At 56.8% G+C, this 17,201-nt stretch overlaps 1 protein-coding gene and 1 long non-coding RNA gene across 8 annotated transcripts in view; one reads left to right on the top strand and one right to left on the bottom strand.

Annotated features, from left to right (window-relative positions):
* GSG1L (GSG1 like) overlaps positions 1 to 17,201 on the bottom strand; it is a 206,389-nt gene that overhangs the window by 45,736 nt on the left and 143,452 nt on the right. The gene's annotated exons all lie outside the window — the stretch shown is intronic.
* On the top strand, positions 6,842 to 17,183 carry LOC122209571. Its single transcript, XR_006197665.1, has 3 exons — positions 6,842 to 7,007; positions 8,952 to 9,121; positions 16,791 to 17,183. It is a non-coding gene; the product is annotated as an uncharacterized LOC122209571 (long non-coding RNA).

Here is a 17,201-nt window from a genome sequence, read left to right as displayed (position 1 = left end):
GAGACCGGCCAGGAGGGCGGGCGGTGGCCAGGATCTGCTGGGCCACAGTGATGAGCCCGGCTTTTATTCTAAGCGTGACCGAAGCCAGCAGAAGGCCAAAGCAGGGGCCCAATTTATGTTTACAGCACATTCCGGTTACTGGGTAAGGAGAGAGGATGCAGGAGGGGTGGGGAAGAGGGTCCCCCGGCTGGGAGGCCTGAGGCTTGGCCCAGAGTTGCTGGCAGCTCCGGGGCAGGTATGCAGCTGCAGCCACCGGGACGTGCTGAGGGACTGGACGTGGGGCCGAGGGGACCTGGAGCCTAGGATGACCTCCGGAGTCTCGGTTTGGGCAACTGGGCAGACGGTGGTGCCGCCCACTAAGGCGAAGAAGATAAAGGAAGGAAGATGTTAGGTTGGGTAGGCTCCAACGTGGGCCACATTAGCTGGAAATGCCTATCTTATATGCAAACAGAGATAGCAAGCAAGTAGCTGGGCGTGCAAGTTTGGGATTCGGGGAACAGTCCGAGCTGGGGATTAAATGCATGAGGCATTGGCAGAGAGAGAGAAATGACCTGCAGAGACGTTGTAGGAAAAGCAGGCCCCGGACAGAGCCGATGCCGGGGCCGAAGGCGATAGGAGGGAGCCAACAGCAGAGGAAAGCAGAGTGGCTTCACCAGGGCCGGGTGAAGCACCCAAGTCAAGAAGGAGGGAGCAGCCGGTGAGGTCAAAGATGAAGACAGACAAGTGACCATTGTATTTACCACCATGCAGGCCACTGGGGACAGGTGATCGGCGACAACAGGCTGATAAGAGGAGAGAAAGCAGCGAAATAGTCCCAGAGAAGGCAGAAGCGGGGGATAAAGGGGTGATGGTGGGGCTCAGGGAGGGCTGCTGAAGAGGGGAGATTGAGCGTGCTCCCGCGCTCACCCCAGGGGCGATCAGGTAGACAGGGGGACACTGGCAATCAGAGGAACCCCAGGGCGACTGCGGAAGCTGGGCAGAGGGAAGGTAGCAAGCCGCTACGCAGGACAAAGGGGCTGGAGGCAACTCTCCTCCTTCCTTTCCACCCAGCCGGGCAAGGCCACCAGCTGAGCGCGAGCCAGAGGGTGAAACAGTCTTTTCCGGGAGTGGGGGTGGAAGCGCACGTGGCCCGGGGCAGGGCTGTGTGCGTGCAGGACCTGTGCTCAGGAGCCTAAACCGAGACCAGGCCGCAGGGCAGCAGACGCCGGCGCTGACACAGGACACGCGGGGGCACCGAGCCACGACGCGTCCCCGCAGCAGGGGCTGTGGTGGACCCTGGCCCAGGTGACCCCTCCTGCGGACACCGTCTCTGGTCCGGAGATGCCGCCTGGATCAGCATACGGAGCACTGATGGCCAGCTGGACTCCAGGACGCGTCTGGCATTTGACCTGGCTCCCTTTTGCGGGATTTGCACACGGGGCGCTAACGGCATGCTCCGTTTATTTGCGGTATCAGGGAAGCGGCCGATTGACTCATTTATAATGGAGTTTATTATTGAAGATGCTACGTTATTGCTCGGAACGCTCAGAGAGCATTCGCGGCTAAATAAATATTCTTGTGTCCCCGGGCGCTGATCTGGATTTGCCAACATGCCACGCATGTCATGTCGGGATGGGACACAGAGGGGCTGGTGGGGACCTGGAGGAAGCTGAAACCCGATGACAAAGGGCAGGATGGCGGCAAAGGGGACACCCCTGCTGGGGTGGCCTGACTTTCAGTTGATTAGTCACTGAGCACATATTGAGTACCTGCTGTGTGCCGGGCTCTCCTCCAGCTGTGGGGGATACACTGGGAGCCAGTGAAACAGCATCCCTCCCAGTGCTCTGGAGGGATGGGAGAAGCGGACAAGCTGGGGACGGGCATGTGCCAGGGCAGCCAAGGGGGAAGGCCAGGGGTGGGAAGCCCGGCTGGGCTCCCCGAGGAAGGTCAGAACAGAATGTCTCCCAGAGGAGGTGATTTCCAAGCTGAGAGTTAATAGCTCGGAGGGAGCAAGAAGGCGGGCCGGGCAGCGGGACCGGGGACCGCAGGCAGAGCCCCCGGGCAAAGTGGCTTGGTGGGCTGTAAGGGCCTGAGGCAGGGCACGTGGGTGGGGGAGCTGCTGCTACAGGAATAAACAAGACACTGAAAAGTTCTAGAACCGTCGTAGGGAGTTTGGGCTTGGTCCTGAGGGCAAGTGGGCAGGGATCACGTAACTGTAAGCAAGAAGGCAAGAATCAGACAAGAATCAGACGTGCTTCTGTAAGATCCCTCTGGCTGGTGTGTAGAGAACGAGAGGGTGGGAGGGAGTCGGGAGAGGCCACAGCGGCGCCCCAAGCGACAAGGACCAAGGACGTGGCCCGGCCAAGGCTGCTGAGGTCAGGAGGCGGGCCGGCAGGTCACCAGGGTGGGTGGAACTTTGCTGAGATGGTTGAATTCCCAGTCAACCCGCAGGCACTGAGGAGCCCTGCCTCAGGAATGGGGAGAGACTGGGGGTAACTGGTGGGGCTGACCCAATTAACAACAGCTCTGGAAAGAAAACTTTGACATTCTAAAGGCTGGTATTTCATGACCACCATCCGTGGGGCGGCAGACAGGAAAATAAATCTCTTATCTGTACATTTCTAAAATATCCAGTTGTTTGGACAGAGACCAAAGGCTGATTCTGACTGTCCCTTGTGCCCTTTGACCTGGGAGGGACCACATACAGCGCGTCCTCGTGCACGGAAAACCGTGGCCAAGAAGCCGAGCTGAGGCTATGTTTAAAGCTTGCCCAGAACTATTTTTAAAGAACAGGCTATTTTTAGACACTCTCCCGAGAACCCGAAGCCTCTCTTGGTAGCATATTTCAGGGTTTAAAAAGTTCCTCCTTACACATAACCTAAATCTTTCCAGCTCCAATTTAAGCTAATTTCTCGCTCTGCCCTCGAGGACAAGGGGCCGAACCGGTTGGCTTCTTCTCAAGGGGAACCTTTGGGAGCTTGGCAATTACCGAGTCGCCCCTCAACCTTGTCTGCCCGGTACTAGATCATTGCCATTGCTCTGCCCTTCCTGCAAAGGTCTCCTTTCAGACCACTTGAGTCATTAGCATCACTGCTTGTTTGGATTCTGCTCACTCTTCTATTTGCCTTTTAAAGTGAAGTGGCCCAAATCAGAAGTGGCATTTAATAGGGGGCCTTCCCATTTTAAAAACTAGGTTTACTGAACCACCACTGGCCTCGTCTACCCCAGTCACCTCCATCAAGCCCCGAGGCAATGAGCGGGCTCAGACCCTCCCCAACACCCCCGTCCCCACCCCCGCAGGTGGGGGTGGGGGTCTAGAAGGGTACTTGAGGCCATGACCCTAGTTCCTGGTGAGTCTTGGGGTAGCCCAGGGCAATCTGGTGCTGGGATGGATGGCTTTTGATATTAAAAATCACAGATTTGTCCCCCCCCCTCCCCCCACCCCCGGCATTTCTTCATTTGGGTAACTGGAGAGAAGATCTCAATGACCTCGGGGCACAGGTATCAGAGAAGACTGGGAAAACCAGAGTCAGAGTCCCAAAGCCCACACTGTAGGTGTTCACTGAAAAGGTTCGGAAGAGCGTTTGATGAAGCAGAGCCAGCTTCTCTCCCCTCCACCTGGAGACCAGGTAAGCTTCCCAGCCTGGGGTGGGGGGAGAGGGAGGAAACAGAGGAGGAGAGGTTGGTGGGTCCCAGGAAAGAGTGAATTCAACTTCGCAGACGGGAGCAGAGCAGCCCCCGCAGGGCCCCCAGCCTCCGCCTCGGGCCCCCTCCAGGACTTCCCCGCGGGGGGCACATGGGCTTGAGATCAGCCCCCACCAAGGGTCCTCTCCCAGTATGAGTGGACAGCAGACAGCAGTGGACGTCCTATGGCAGTGGGGCCACGTGCTCATAGACACAGCCAGTGCGCCCTCGAGATTGTTCAGGGTGATGTCCTCCTGGGGCTCCCATGTGACCCTTCGCACGCACTAACCCCACTTTGATGGCCTCGGATGTTCATAAGCCCCCCACGACAGAGGGTGGGCCCTCACCTGCAGGAGGATGGCGGGAGGAAGGGGAGCAGGTGCCCTGGCCTGTGCCTGGGTAGGAATGAGGGGGGCAGGTTAGAAGGCCCCCTCGACGTGCCCACACCCCTCAAATCACAGTCCTGGCCCTCTCTCTCCCCCTGCCTTCTGTATCTCTACCCTGGAAATTCACATGCCCCAGGAATGTGGTGCTGACATTCTACCCAAGCCCGGGACTCGGGCTGCATCTGTGGGGAACAGCCCCGATTCCAGCATGATAATCAAAGCCTTGTCTGCCGAGGGGTGCCTTCTCAGCAGCTCCCAGCCGGCCCCCCCCCCAGCCTCTAGGCCCTGCTGCTAAACGGAGATGCTCCGAGCACCCCGTAAGGGCAGGGTCCCTGAGTGGTGGGAACAGGCCCGCTCTCTCAAGCCTCAGTGACTGCTCAGCTCTCCACATGCCCCACTAGACACAGGGCCTGAGAGTGAGGGGGGCCGATCATTGACTGTCCGGGCCGGGACACTGGAGACGAAAGGGGGTCCAGTTATAAATTACCCCGGGACAACCTGATAACCGCAGAAGACATGAATGAGGCAGTGAGCCCGTGATCTCTCCAGGGACCCCTGCCACTTGCTGATGGCCCCTAACCTTTACCCAGGGCTTTCCTTCCGCCAGGGACTTTTACACATGCTGGGTGCTACTGGGGACAGCATTCCTATGAGTGTGTCCCGTTCACAGGTGAGAAACAAAGTACCTGACAGCCAGCCAGACAGTAGGGGATCCGGGACCCCCACCCAGCTATCATTCATTCCACACAGGAGCACAGGGGCTAGGAGCCAGGCACCGTGCTGAGGGCTAGGGGACGGTGAGACAGGTGTGGCCCTGCCCGCTTGCAGCTCTCATCGGGGACATGGACGTGGGCAGGAAAACAAAGGCCAAGGGTCAGAGCGTCAGGAGATGGGAGGTGCAGGGTCCACAGGAGCTGACACCTGGAGTCCTCTGCTCTGGGGGTCTGGGGAGACATCCCTGCGGTGGGGGGTGCTGCAGCTGAGTCTGAAGGATGAGGAGCTAACGAGGTCAGAGCTGCCCAAGTGTGGGGCACACCTCCCTCGGGCGCTCGAGCTTATTTTAGACCAGAAGTTCTAAACCTCAGCACCATTGACATCCGGGGCCAGATAACGCTTTGCCGTGGGGGTGGGATGGCCAGCCGCACCCCCGGCCTCTGCCCTTCCATCAGATGCCAGGAACATTCGCCTGCCCCCTCCCCCAAGTGCCGACAACCAAAAACATGCCCAGACCTTACCAAGTGTCCCTGGTGGCGGGGTGGGGGATGGGGAGAGGGCAGAGTCGCCCCAGGGGGAGACCACTGGTTTAGATGCTACGCAAACCTTTTGACAGTGGTGATGTTTTTATTTTTGCGGTTTTACAGTCCCCTTCTGTTTATTGCAAGTGCTACCGGCTTTTCATTTCCGGCCGTGATCTGAAGCTTCCTTTCTGAACACATTTAAGTTTGACACAAAAAAAGTGAGTGATTGAGGAAGAAAAACGGCGGTGGAATGGCGGCCTGTGGATGTGGATGTGGCGGTCGTGGAGGAAGAGGCAGGGGACAAAGTGTGAGGAGTGCAGGGTCAGGTGAGAGCAGGCTGCGAGGTGCCCAAGGCGGCTGCAGGCTGCGGTGTGGCCCATCAGCTGCACACCCAGGGACAGGCTTAGGAATCTGGGTGTGTGTGGGGAGGGGGGGGCATTCTAGAGGGCATACACTCTCTCATGGAAGTTCAAGGCCAGCTTTCCTCCAATCTGCCCACAGATTGTCTCTCTTGGGTTGGGCACCAGAGGAAGGAACTGGCTTAACTTTGGGGCCCCTGTGGCACGAAAGAGAAGAATCCTTCAACACTGGAAGCACGCTCTTTGAGGCAAGAAGCTGGCATTAGGGAAAGCACTGGGGGCCCTGAAATCACGGCGGGGGGCGGGGGGCGCCCACTAGACAGTGACATCTCACCATCCATCTGGGGTATGTGCTCGCGGGGGCCACTGGGCAGGCCCCTCCCTTTGGTTGTTTTCTCTCTTCCTGCCTCTTTTTCTGTTTCCTTCTACCTCTGCCTTGGACTGTTCCTCCCTGTCTGGGTCTCTCTCCCTCTCTCTCCCGGGAGTACCTGTACATGCGCCCAAGTTATAGGCAGATGTACTCACTGTCCTCGGGTGTCACGCAGTGGGCCTCCCCCTCACCTCCCCATCCGGCCCAGGAGGGACCCTGGCCTGCACAGCGTCACCCGTGATGGGTCCGGGGCCCCCGCCTCATGCCTGGCCAGCCTTGAAAACATTCCTCCCGAAGCTCCTCTTCCGTCTGCCCGTCAAGTTAGCTGAAATGCAAATCCTATTCTCCCGGCCGGAAGCTCTGAGCTTCCACACTTCCCTCCGGCGACGCTGTGATGCCATCCCATTAGCTTCACTGCCCAGGAAGCCGCCTGGGCACCAGGAAAATGAGCTGAGTGGACGCTTTGCCGCAAAACCTCCGGACAGCCCTCCCTTCCCTGGGCGCTTTACGGTGTGCAAAGCGCCCGACCATCCCATTCATCCCGCGTCTCATGCTCTCCCTGCCTTATCCCAGGAAGGCTAGGTTTGGCTGCGCCGGATCTGACGAGTGAGTGAGTGAAGCTCAGAGAGGGAAAGCAATCCACCCAGGGTAACGCAGCACAAGCGGGTCCAGGCCCACCCAACTCCAAGTCCAGATGCGTTCACATTCCATCACAGCCTCTCTCTCCCATTCACACCTTCATTCAGCCAACGTTCGGTGAGCACTTGCTGTCTGCCAGGCTCCCCTCGTGGTTCAGGAAATGAAGGCGTGTCTAAGACACGCCAGGTCCCTGCCCTCACGGAGCTGACATGCTTACGAAAGAAGATAGAAAAGAAGCACATACTTTGAGAATTCAGAGTTTAATAACTGCTTTGAAGGAAATGAGGGCATGAGAAAGTGGTAGGTAGTTTGGCCCAGGAGGATGGGGCTGGCCCTTCTGGGAAGGTGACAGGTAAGCTGAGACCTGGCCGCAGGTCTGTTCTCAGACTCAGGGCAGGGAGGCCAGAAGTGCGCCGGGGGGAGCCGCTGCGGGGTCTTGAGGACATGGGGCGGGGGGGGGGGGGGGGGGCGGGGGGCGCTGTCGGCCCTGCCTGTTTGGAAGCCCAGCCTGTGCCTGTCTTTTCCGGACCCCTGGCTCGGGGGCACTCACAGAGGGGCACAGATGCCAGTGGCCTGCAGGTGCCTCCCGGCCCACCCCTCTCCTGGGACAGGAGCCAAGAAGGAGCCACACGCGGCCAGGTGGCAAGAGGACGAAGCTGGGGTGACGGTGCAGAGGAGCTTGGAGTCGGGTGCTGTCCCCGGGTCACCCTCCGGCCAGCGCTAAGAGCTCCCACAGGGTTGGTGTCTGCGATTGCCTGAGTCTGAGCAAATCTCAGGGCGCAGGGGGTGCTCACGGAGGACGGTGAGGAGGGGCCCCGGGAGCCCGGGCTGTGTCACGGCATCAATGCCAGGCCCTTATGTGGCTGCCTTGGCTCCTGTCGGCCCTGGCTGAGACCTTCTGCTCGCCCCCTCCGCGCTCATCTCGGGTGGGCATAGGTGGGCCTGTCTCTCCTCTGAGGAAGGCCCGGGAACCAAGCTCCCAGCAGGGCTCCCTGGGGCGCAGGGCAGGGACCAGACCGCAAGGCCCTCAGACCTCAGACTGCCGGGGATCAAGGCTCAGCTGAGTTTGTGAGCTGCTAAGCAAGGGGCGGAGGCAAGTGAGGGGTCGCTCTACGCACACTCCGGGCACAGCCTACAGCTGGGGCTCCTCAGTCGGCCCTGCCTGCCCCAGCAAGACTTGGCGATGCAGCCAGAGATTCCTGGCCACAGGCTCAGCTGCCCTGCTCCTGACCCAGGGCTCCCGGGGGTGGGGTCTGCTCACCTTCCCTAGGCCTGGCCCAGCAGTGGCCCTGTGGACCCCACCCTGCCCCCCAAGCTGACAGACACCTCCCCCAACCATACCGCCAGTTCCCTCCCTGGATAGCTGACTGTCTCCTAGGGCTCTCGGGAATATACCTTCCCCATCGGCCCACTCCTGGATCCCAGACAAGACCATCTCTCCCATCCCCATATACGGCATGGGCCTCTTCCCCCACCCAGCAGACCACTCAGACACCGTCACGGTAGGCCAGACAGTGTGGACTCCGGAGTTAGACCGCCTGCGTCCAAATCCTGCCTCTAACACTTACTGACAGTGCGACCCGGGCAATTCTGTTAAATGCTCCGTGCCTCAGTCTCCCCACCTGGTATAGGAAAGAGCCATGAGTTCATAGAACGGCGCCTACAGCAATGTCACTGCTCTACAAGTGTGGGGGCCCCCCTGATCGCTGACATGCCCCGCTCCCGCCTGACCCCAGGACTCCTGTTGCAGTGCTCCGCCTGCCGGGCCAGACGTCCTTGGATGCTGGCACATGCTGGGCAGAGTCTGAGTTCTTCTCATCCTGGGGACCATGCGATCCCACTCCTGCTAGTTCCCCCCACATTCCCCAGCCCCCCCTCCCCCAACCACTCTCAGCTTGTTCCACTCCCCTACCAGACCACGGGGCAGAGGGCCCTCTGTGTCCCAGGTCAATGTATAATACCTTTACTGATATATCTGCTTGGCCATGACTTGTCCCTGCAAAGGGGGTTCAGGAATGATGTGTGTGTCCTCCGGGAGAAGAATTTGGAGGGGAGCAAGTAACTGGGAAGTGTGGTGGCAATTTGAGAGATTATGTAGGCATGGGGCACCCCAGGCAGGCTTTGAGGAGGGAAGGAGGCCTTGTAGGGCGATGCTTGGGCTACATGGTGACTAATATGAAGCTATTGCCATGCGGTGCTTGACAGGTGCCTGAGGGAGGGATTCTACATGTACCGCCTCATTGATCCTGCTTGGGGACTTTACGAAGGAGAAACTATTACTCTCTCTCTCTAACAGATAAGGAAACGGAGGCTCAAAAAGATTCAGGATGTGTGCGGAGGGCCAACTGGGCTGGCTCCAGAGTGGGCACCCCTGAATATTTCTCTGCTGCCCCTGGAAGGGCCAGGTTCTCCAGATGAAGAATACCAGCCCTGCCTTCCCATGCAAGCCGAACCTCAGGAGAAGAGGTACGACTAAGCATGATGACAAGAAAAATGGGAATGTGGCTGGGGAGGAGGAGGGACTGAGAGCCATCAGTGACCCAGATGGTGATCCAGACCTTGCCTGCCTTGTCACTGGTTGACTCTTACGTGGTCTCCGCCCTCAAGGGTCTCAGAGCCCGCAGGCCCTGCCAGGACATGTAATGTCACATGAACGGCATATGGTGTGGTTCTATCCAAAGACAGGAGGGTGAGGAGGGCTGCCCCTCATTCCAGCTTGCTTCCCGGACTCCCAGCACACCTGCCGAGACACTACTCACCTTCAAGTTCCCAGTATTGGCCTGACAACTGCCAGTCCGCTCTGGACAGCCAGCGACGTCTATCAAGGCCAACCGGCTAGGGAGAGGGCACTGAGCTGGGCTCAGACACACCTGGGTCTGAATCTCAATTCTGCAACTTCCCAGCTGTGTGTCCGTGAACGAGTCACTTCACATCTCTAACCCCCCATTTCCTCACCTGGAGAGTGAAGATAATACCCAGTCACATCCACTCATACAACCACTATCCCTTGAGCACCTACTGTGTCCCAGATATTTTACTAAGTCTTGGGGACACAGAGGAGAGCAAGATAGAGTCGCTGTCCTCATGGAGCTGAGAGTCAAGCGGGGGAAACAGATAATCAAGAGGTAATTTCAAGGAAGAAACAGAGTGAGGAGACAGAGTGACTAGAGGAAGCTGCTTCAGATCAGGTCATCGGGGAAGGCCTGAGAAGAGGCTTCAAACGGCAACCTGAAAGATAAGGAGTTGGTCATGAAAAAGCCTGGGAACAGTCCCAAACAGATGGAACAGAGGTTGCCGAGGCCTTTGGGTGGGGAGAAGTGGTCAGTGTGGCTGGAGCCTGTGAAGAGGTTTGGGGGGGGGGACATTCAGGGAGGTGGGGAAGGACCAGTTGGGGGAGGGGTTGGGGTTTTATTCAGAACACAACAGGAAGCCACTAGAAGCTTTGAAGCACGCAAGTGACACTTCCCCCACTTAGTCATATTATACACAAAAGCAGAGCACACAGGGCATGCTCGGTGAATGGTGGTTGCCGTGTATGTGGTCTCCACCCCAGTGGGTCTCAGGGCCCCCAGGCCTCGCCAGGCCTTGCAAATGTCATGTGGATAGCGTGTGGCTCGGCTTTCTGCAGAGGGGGAGCACAAGACGGCCACAGCCTCTCCTTCCAGGCCAGGTGTTCTCCGTGCTCTGCCCTCTGGCAGACTCTGCCAGCCGGCCACCTTCTCAGAGATAAATGGTGGGCAAACACAAACGCAACTCATTGTCCCAAAACAGCCATCAGGGAATTTCCAGCACCTGGGAAAAGCACACAGAAGGTACCGTTTGTGAGAAGAGTTTTCCAAGCGCGGAGAATTTCCATCAAGGGGAAGCGTCCTCCAAGGGGCTCTTAGACTCCCCAGCCATCTGCAGCGGCAGAGGCCGTCTGGAGGGAGGGGGCGACCGAGGGAAGACGGGAGCCTGGGAAGACAGCACAACCCTTTAATGTGGAACAGCCAGGAGAGGACAGCAGGCCAGGGCAGGGACCAGTGAAGTCAAAGGCATGAAGGACCCTCAGAGGAGGCCGGCAGGAAGGTCAGCTCTTGGGGAGGGAATTTAGCTGCCAAAGCTGATAGTGCAGCTTCCTTTTGACCCAGCAGTTTCACCACTGGGAATTTACCCTCAGACATATTTGCATCTGTGGACAAGGATATTCATTGCCGTAGAGGGTTAAAAAACACCCTGAACGTCCACCAGCCAGGGACTAAGTGACGGAAAGAGAAATCTCCATCTCCATCTCTGATCAGACCTCCTCCACCTCTCCCATTCTCTCCTCTCCAGCCACTCTGGCCTCCTTGTCTTCCCTTCAATGTGCCGGGCATGGTCCTACCTCAGGGCCTTTGCACTTGCAACCCCTCTACCTGAGCCATTCTTCCCTCAGATCCCCACTTCTGCGGTAGGCAGCTTCAAAGATGGCCTGGTATGATCTCTGCCTCGTTGCGGAACCATTATGGAATCCCCTCCCGCAGAGTACGGGCTGGGCTTGCTGACAGAATACAGATGTGATGGAATGTCGCTTCTGACGTTAGCTGCAAAAAAACACCATGGCTTCCACCTTGGGCTCTCTCTCCCTCTCTTCTTGGCACGTATTCTCTCTCTTTCTCTGTCTCGGATCAGTTGTGCCGGGGGAAGCAGGTGGCCCTGTTGCAAGCGGCCCTTGGGAGAGGCCCAAGTGGCCAGCCCGTGAAACAGAAGCTGCCACAACCATGAGTGTGGGCTTGTATGTGGGTGCCTCGGCCCCAAGCAAGCCCTGGGGTGACCACAGCCCCGGCCCCCCGCTGGACTGCGACCCATGAGAGACTTGGGGCCAGAGCTTCCAACGCATCTGTGCCTAGATCCCGGACCCCATAAAACGGCTGAGTTTGGGGGTGATTTGCTGCACAGCAAGAACAAATTCAATTTCCTCCTCAGATGTTTCTGCTCAGATGTCTCTTGGCCATAACGGCCTCCCCTAACCACACCCACCACACCCGACACGTCATTTGTATACTTACCCGTTATCTCTCCCTACCAGCCCAGCAGCTCCTTGGAGCAGAAACGGGGTCATTTTTTGAAAATTTTTTTTTATTAGTTTTCTTTATTTTTGAGAGGCAGAGAGAGCCACAGCACGTGTGGGGGAGGGGCACACAGAGAGGGAGACACAAAATCGGAAGCGGGCTCCAGGCTCCGAGCTGTCGGCACAGAGCCCGATGTGGGGCCCGAACTCACGAACCGCGAGATCCTGACCTGAGCCGAAGTCGGACGCTCAACCGACCGAGCCGCCCCGGCGCCCCGAAACGGTGTCCATTTTGTTCACTGTTGTGTCTCTAATGCCCCGAACGGCACCTGGCACATAGAAGGTGCTAAGTAAAGACCAAGCTAATAATCCACAAGTGAAAAAGAAGTGGGTAGATTAAAATATGCTGACCCAAAATGACCCCCGAGAAATATTAAGTGGAAAAAGCAAGGCACAGAAAAGGATAGACAAGAAGCTGGTAGCCGCGGCTGAGGGTTTCACAAGGAGACATTACTTGACCCGGGGCTGGAGGGGAAGGCAGGAAAAAGGAGGAACAGGGTTTTAGCAGAATGAGCGGCCTGGGTCTCCTCTGGACCCCGTGAGGGTGCCAGCCCAGGTGCTCTTCTGAGGCGGCCCAGCCCGCTCCCACACACGGGGCTCTTGGCCACACACAGCGCCCGCCCAGCAACCTGCTGGGCCCTCCTGCTTCCTCCCCACCTCAATCCTGCTCCTACTCCAGGTCTACCGGGCACCTGACCTTTTATCTTCCTGCTCCTGGCCTGTACCTTGGCATATATTTTCCCGAACTGGATTCATCAAGATTCGTGGGGTGCCCGGGTGGCTCAGTCGGTCGAGTGCCCGACTCTTGGTTTTGGTTCAGGTCATGGTCCCAGGGTCACGGGATCGAGCCCCAAGTCAGGCTCCGTGCTGCGCATGGAGCCTGCTTGGGATTCTCTCTCTCTCTCCTCTCTCTCTCAAAAAAAAATTAAAAAGAATCATCCACAGGCCCCTTTGGCTTGATATCTCCCTGGGAAGTGTCGCCTGCCTCAGCACCACCTGGGATCCAAGCCCTGGCTATTCTGTCTGCTTGACTGGGCTTCTCAGTCCCTGGGGGATTCAGAAACTGCCACAGGGTGGGGAGCGGAGGAGGTACAAGCGGCCTCACTGGATAAACATGAACAGCACGGCTTGGCTGCACCCCCCGCCCCCACCCGCACCTGTGCCCTAGACACAGGCGGTAAATGTACTTTCGTAGACTCTCCCTCTATGTACCTCTCCAGTTCTGCCTCCCTGTGTCTCTATCCCTTTTCCCCTGTTTTTCTCTGTACGTCTCTCTGTCTTCGCCTCTGTCTCTGTCTCTGGTTGTCTATGTCTCCATCTATACTATGATTCTCTGTTTCTGGGTGTCTCATACTCATCCTTCCCTCTCTGTGTCTGGCCTGGTCTGTGCTCCCCGCCGCCCCCCTTACGTGAACTATACACATCCCCACTGTAATGCTAAATTGCAGCTGCCATGAAAATCCCCAAACTGCCATGATATTACCAGTTGTGTTACAGTCATCACCCCGAGAGCCAACCACATACCAGGCACGGTGCTAAGTGCTCGGCACACGCTGACTGCTTAAAATCCTCACAAACCCCCCTACGGTAGGTGGGGCTCTCACCCTGTTTGGGGGAAGGGGTAGTTAAGGCTCAGGGAAAACAGAGGACTTGACCAAAGACACACAGCTGGTGGTGAGGCCAGAATCCGCACCCAGGCAACCTGCCCTTCATCCACACACATCGTGGCTCCTCACCTTCACCTCTCCATACCTGTGGTGGAGCACTTTTCAGGGAGTCTCCAGCCTCCACCCTAAGAATGAGCTCAGGCTGATACATGCAGCTTAGGTGCAGCCCCCCTCCATTCCCTATGGGTGGCCCACCCCGGCCCAGGGGCAAGGGGACTGCTGCTGATGTGAGGGGCAGGAAGGTTTTGCTGTCCCCCCTCCGCGTGCCCCTTCCACCCACAGGCGCCCTCTTCGGTCGCTGCGAGGCAGGTTCTGTCACACTCCTGTCATGAACGAGCATTGACGAAGGCCAGCTTTGTGCCAGCTACGGGAACGGCGAGACAGACCCGATCCTGTCTGAAAGCTCATGCTCCAGCAAGGAGAGTGCCTGGGACATCAGTGCCGTGAAGGGAGTCCCTGGGAATTGAGGGTGGGCCTGGCGCCTGCCCTGATCAGTCAGGCCCGGTGCAGACTAGTGAGCCCTGCCCCGACGAGTTGTCCCAGGAGTCCCTCGGAGCCTCCTCCCCTCCCGTTAATGGAGAACTCCGGTCCCTACACTCGACCTTCACCCGGCTGCTCCCCACCCTCCCCCCCACCGAGTGTAAGGGACTCCAGAGCACAGCCTTTTCTTCTACAACAGGGCTTTGGTCTCAGTTTCCCTGCTTAGTTCCCCGCCCAACCGACTTCCCTGGGTTTGCGCCCTATGCCTGTATAGTCCCCGGCCGGCTGAAGTCCTGACCACTGGGGAGAGGACAGACCAGGCTCCTCCTAAGGATCTCCAACTGCCCTGCCCACTTAGTGTCTACCTAAGGCGACACCCCCAGGCCCTGCCCCTTCCCGGCCACACCCCCAGGACACCTTCCTGGCCATGCCCCTCAGACTCCAGCCTTCCCTTGGGCCAGTGCCTGGGCCTCCTCATGTTTCCCCTGAGACCAGGCCCCTGAGCGCCCAGCTTCCCTTGCTATACCCACTCCGCTAAGTCATTTAAAACCGCTAGAACTGAGCAGTTCCAGGACTGTGGGTTTTACTTCCAGTTTTTATTAAGCTTATTAAAATTCTCACCTCCTCCTATCCCCCAAAGCCCAATTTCTGCCTGGCCCTGTGCCTGGGGCCAGACTCATTTGTATGAGAGGCCCAGTGGCCTGCATATTCCCCCAACCCGTGCTTCCAAGAGTACGCAGAGGATGTGGCAGAATTTCAATCACCGTGACCAGCCTCGGCAAGGCCAAGGACACAGCCTGCCCCCTCAGCCCTACCTCCTGAAGACACGCTGGCTACTCCCAGCTAACGGATCCTGGGTCCCACCTAGAATCTTCAGACTGCTCTGCAGGCCCTGACTTGCTTCTAACATTCCAACTCATTCCTTCAGCAGATATTTATTAAGCGTCCTCTATATGCAAAGCATTGGACCAGCCACTGAGAATACAGCTGTGGATAAGGCATGGCCATTCCCCCAAGGCTAATGAGGAGGACGACATAAATAGAGAAGTAAAATCAATTATTACAAATACTAAAATAGAAAGACAGAAGCTGTATCTAAAACTAGCAGCCCATGGGCTGAATCCAACCTGCAGATGTTGGCTAGAGCTGTAAAAAATGGATATATTTTTTTTTTTTGCCAACATTTAAAAATCTGGAGGATTTCCATTAAAATCTGGGAGTTACGGCTTCTCTTGTAAAAGTAGGAAACTCTGGCGACCACGGGTCCACAGTGTCCCTCGGCGACCCTCAGCCGTCTGATCGGACCCGTGCCGTTTAGTTGGAGCCTGTGGCCACCAAGCCTCACAGGCCCCGCCGGGCCCATGTGTCCCTGTCCCCTGCCTGTGCCATTCCTGTCCCCTGTGCCATTCCTGCAGTATTCCTACTCTCTCACCCATCTTCCCTCCCAGGCCACTGAAGGCATTTACCTTTTCGACCCCCGAAAGGGACCTGAGGGAGAGAAAGGCCCGCTTTACCTGGGCGTGGGGGAAGGCCTGGAAAAGGAGGTGAGCTTCGAGCTGGGTCTGGCAAGGTCAGCATGTGTTCATCGACAAGGGGCAGCGGGAGGGAGGGAAGGAGGAGACAGGCAGCGGGAGAGGCCCAAGCAAAGTGGGAGGGGCAGAGCAGTGCACTCTGGGCTTCCCATGGCTGCTGAGTTTGGCATCACCTGTTCTCCTGGGGCCCCAGACTCAGGACTGTTCCAGTTCTGCTTCTGATCTGCTGGGACTTGCCACAGACAGGTGAGAATAATGCTACAGGAGAGTGTGGGCCCAGGGGCTTAGGGAACACAGAAAGGATAGGTTTCCAGAGCGCCTGGATGGTTCAGTCGGTTAAGTGTCCTCCTCTTGATTTCGGCTCAGGTTGTTATCCCAAGGTTTGGGAGATCGAGCCCCGCATCGGGCTCCACACTGTAAGCATGGAGCCTGCTTGGGATTCTCTCTCCCTCTCTCTCTGTCCCTCTTCCACTTGTGTGGAACTCTCTCTCAAAATGCATAACTTTAAAAAAAGGACAGGTTTCCAACTGCATCGCCTCTAAGGCACGTTCTAACTCCAGTAACTGGAATTTTTTTTTAACGTTTATTTATTTTTGAGAGAGACAGACAGACGGCACGTGAGGGGGAGGAGCAGAGACAGTGAGGGAGACACAAAACCCAAGGCAGGCTCCAGGCTCTGAGCTGTCAGCACAGAGTCCAACGCAGGGCTCGAACTCCTGAGCCGTGAGATCATGACCTGAGCCGAAGTTGGACCCTTCACCGACTGAGCCACCCAGGCACCCCTGGAATTTTCTTTTTTTAAGTTTCTTACTCTGAAATAATTATTGATTTGCAGGAGATTGCGAAGAACTGTGCAGGAATGTTTCACACACCCTTCCCCCACTATTAACACACAACTCATACGGTCCTAGGGTACAACAGCCAAGTCAAGGAGTTGCCCTTGACCCAATCCATGGAGTTGATTCAGGTTTCCCCAGTTATGCATGCACCTGTGAGTGTGTGTGTGTGTGTATAGCTCTGTGACAATTTTGTCACGTCCGTAGCCTGGCCTACTCACCACTGCAGTCAAGAGACTCGACTGCACCATCACAAGACCCCCTAATGTCACCCCTTTATAGCCCCACCCATCGTTCTGCCACTCCTACTCCCTGGCAACCCCTCATCTGTTCTCTGTGTCTATAATTATGTTATTGCACAGATGTTACGTGAATGGAATCACGCAGTATGTATCCTCACAGATTGGCTCTTTCCCGCTCAACTTAATACCCTTAAGGTCCGTCCAAGTTGTTGTGTGTTATCAGTGACCAGTTCCCTGAAAAAGAATCTTATTGAAGTATAGTTGACATACAATGTTGTATTTGTTTCAGGTGGACCACGTAGTGATTCGACAACTCAATACATGACTCGTGCTCTCCATGCTGAGTGTCGTCGGCGTCTGTCACCGGAGAGTGTTACTGACTGCATTCCCTGTGCTGTGCTTTCCACCCCCCTGGCTTGTTTTGTCACTAGAAGCTTGTACCTCTTAATCCCTGTCACCTATTTCACCCCCCCCCGCCACCTCCCCTCTGGCAACCGCCGGTGTGTGCTCTGTATTTAAGCGTCTGTTTGTTTTTGTGCCCGTTCATTTGTTTTGTTTTTTAAAATCCTGCATGTCAGTGAACTCATACGGTATTTGACTTGCTCTGACTTATTCGCTTATTCCCTCTAGGTCCATCCACGTGACAAACGGCAAGATCTCATTCCTTTTTTATGGCCGAGTAATATTCCACATCTCTATC

Source organism: Panthera leo, chromosome E3 (assembly GCF_018350215.1).
Source record: "Panthera leo isolate Ple1 chromosome E3, P.leo_Ple1_pat1.1, whole genome shotgun sequence".
NCBI lineage: Eukaryota > Metazoa > Chordata > Mammalia > Carnivora > Felidae > Panthera > Panthera leo.
Note: the sequence above shows the minus strand (reverse complement) of the source record. Positions and strands in the feature narration are given on the sequence as shown.